A 3364-nucleotide genomic window follows, 5' to 3' on the forward strand; every position below is an offset into this window, starting at 1 on the left:
GCGGTGGCGATCGTTCGCCATGAAACATCAAATGCTTATAACTTCGCCATACATGGTCCTATCGTCCTCAAATTTTTTTTATGTCATAACACTCTGCCCCCGGACATGTCTGCATGCTCATGACTCACCTGCACAGCGCCACCTACAGGAAACCGGAAGTTAGTGCTTTTTTGACAGTTTTTATGTATGAATCACATTTTTTTTGGATGCTTGGTGCACAGACTGGTCTCCACTGTTCCCTATGATGTCCGACTCAACCTAGTGGACACATACAGAACTACAGAAGGTTATAACTCCAGCACAGATGCTCCTAAAATTCTCAAATTTTTTACAGGGGATACAGACCCAACCCTCACCATGTGTGGACATCTGCGGACAGCGCCACCTACAGGAAACCGGGAGTAAGTGCTTTTTTGACCGTTTCTATGTATGAATCACATGCTTTGGGATGCTTGATGCACAGACAGGTCTCCAGTATTCCCAATGATGTCTGAATCAGCCTAGTGGACACATACGGTACTACAGAAGGTTATAACTCCAGCACAGATGCTCCTAAAATTCTCAGATTTTTTTACAACATGTATGTAAACATAAAGCAGCAGAGCCCAAAGAGCTCGAGCTGCAGAGTAAACAGAGGGAGGAGGAGGCAGATCCCCGAACATGAACCAGAGACAGTGGTCACTGACAAAGGCTTTACTGCAAAACACTCATGAATATCCAGGTAGATGACTTAAAAAAGTGAAGGTTTAGATTGAGTAATCTGCAGCATGAATTAATGGTGTCTTTCTGAGTGCTGTGATAAGACATGCAATTTTAGCAGAATGGCTGAACAGTCATCACATCACCAGCTGAAATAAATCTCGTTTTTCTCAAATTCCAAAATATATCTAATAATGTAATTATATAAGTTTATATAATGATATGTATTTCAGTATGATTAATATAATTAGGCTTTGGTGATAACTGTTGAAGGATCTTTATTCTTCATATTTAGGCTACATGCAGATAGGTGTTAAACTTTTATAAATGTATCTTAGTCATGCTGTTTCACCTACATGATTCACAAAGAGCCATGGCTGTCACAAGGAGCATTGCTGACATGATTGTGAAGTTAAAATATCAAACTTATACAGTTCTGCACTTTTGTTTGCAGCTTGATTTACTTAACAAATGTTTCTTGTGTATTATTACTCTGCTAATCACGATAATCTATTTAAAGGCAAAAAAGAAGGCAAAAAAATAATTATTTATGATCATGAAATCGGTATCGGTGATACTGGCCCTGTATTTACTTGGTATCGGATCGATACTGAAATCTTCAGTATCGCCCACCCCTACAGCGCACACTAAGTGAACAAACAGGACAGTGTCAAAACAGGAAGTGACGCAATACGTTACCAGACGCAGTCCTCCCTTGGCCAAGGGAGGCTCAAGCTTACAGCACCTGGTATTCCCAGGCGGTCTCCCATCCAAGTACTAACCAGGCCCGACTCTGCTTAGCTTCCGAGATCAGACGAGATCGGGCGTTTCTAGAGCAGTATGGCCGTGAGCTTTAAAGAAGAAAAAGAGAAAAGACCATGTTTCACCTCTTTCTGAGCCTCGTTAGTGCAGTAGGCAGCGAGTCAGTCTCATCATCTGAAGATTGTGACTTCAACCCTCACAAGGGGACTTGTTTTAGAGCCAGAATACAGATTACAAAGAGCACACTGTATGTTTACATGTCATCCAGGTCATGTTCATAGAGACCACTGAAGCGAGGCGTCTGGACTTGTAGAGTTTTCTTGAAGACGTTTCTCTGCTCCTCCAAGCAGCTTCATCAGTTCTACCTGTTGGTGGGAAACATGCTTTATATGTGGAGGAGGACCTCAGTGGGTCTGGGTCAAACAAACAATAGCACTAAATGTGTCCATCCTTACCTGTGATGTTCTGGCTGCCTGGGCCAGGTGTGTCTAACGACTGGCTAACGCAGACCTGGGCAAAGTACGGCCCGCGGACCGTGCGCACAATAGAAGAAGAAACAGAAGAAGAAAGAAAAGAAGAAGGCAGCAAGAATCAGCTGTCAGCACGGCATCACCGCTAACGTTTTTCCCACCCTCGTTTCTTCTAAGCTGCAGCACTGTTCTGCACTGTTATCCCATCTACTCTTTGGAGAGACGCGCTGTGTACACTTTAAAAATGCTGCGCGACTATGCTGAAATGTACAGTAAAGCGTGAAGAAACGCCACGGCGCATTCAGATGTTTCCGCGGAGCTGCAGCCGACATCTGCTCTTAAAAAGCTCAGACCTTGTCCAACTTTCAGAGCTTTGGGAACTCTAGGTTTGAACTCTAATGGTTTTCTTCTGTAAAAATATCTTCACATCATCTGCTGCTCTGTGCGGAGTGTGTTTCAACATACAACCAGCAACACTCAGAGTGGACCTGGACACACACAGAGGACAGAGGAGAGAGCAGTAAACACACAAACCGGTTCACATCATCAGCTCCCTCCGCCACACACTGATTCTGTGGTGTTTTTCCGCCAATGCGATTTTATAATATATCTATCTTTCCATTCATTCAACTCTGCGCAACTCTCTCTCTCTCTCCTCCCGTCCGCGTTCACACACATAAGCGCACATGCACGCGCACACACCGAGAGCAGCTGATCCGCCCGCTCCTCCTTTCAATGCACCATGACTGTTGAAGGAAAACCCGGACCGGCGGATATGTTCACAGAGAAGATGGCCAACGTTCTTGATAATGGAACATCGCGCAGCCATTTATGAACCAGTTAGTTACCTTGGTGTAACTTTAGTAGTTCCATATATCTGATTATAGTTTTATATGCTATTATGTGGTTAAATCACATTATTTATTTGAACCTTTATTTCACCAGAACAAGAACAGGCGGACACATGAGGTCAGTGTTGAGTTCATATAGTGAAATAAAAACCTTCAGCTTCAGATGTTTGTGGAATCCATTCCTTAGATTAGAACTAAACTAGGCTCAAATTAAAGTAAGAACTTTCATTTCAGTTTGGTGAGTCATCCAGGAAACATGAGAAAGGACAGGTCTGTCTGAGCAAACTCATTCTACTGGCCTGTAATGTATGGAGCTGAGGTGGGGGAAGGTCCAGGCAGGGTTCAAGTCAGCATGTATTTATTCATCTTATCACCCAGAACTAACTGAGGGAATTAAGATTTAACTGAATCCATTCAAAATGCTTCTTGTAGCTTTAAAACTGTCATAGATAAGCATGCAGGTGTATATTTAACCTTTATAAACCCCAATGACCAACTCTCCGACCGATGTGACACCGAGATGCCCCCACACACTGCTTACAGTGATGAAAATGTAACAAGAGCATATTTATAAAGGTAGAC

At 43.1% G+C, this 3364-nt stretch overlaps 1 non-coding gene across 1 annotated transcript; it reads right to left on the reverse strand.

The window, feature by feature from the left end:
- Nucleotides 1–1432: 1432 nt before the first annotated feature.
- On the reverse strand, nt 1433–1551 carry LOC114429939 (5S ribosomal RNA). Its single transcript, XR_003669966.1, has one exon. It is a non-coding gene; the product is annotated as a 5S ribosomal RNA (ribosomal RNA).
- Between the last annotated feature and the right edge of the window lie 1813 nt (nt 1552–3364).

Source organism: Parambassis ranga, unplaced genomic scaffold, assembly GCF_900634625.1.
Source record: "Parambassis ranga unplaced genomic scaffold, fParRan2.1 scaffold_21_arrow_ctg1, whole genome shotgun sequence".
In the NCBI taxonomy this organism is placed as follows: Eukaryota; Metazoa; Chordata; class Actinopteri; family Ambassidae; genus Parambassis; species Parambassis ranga.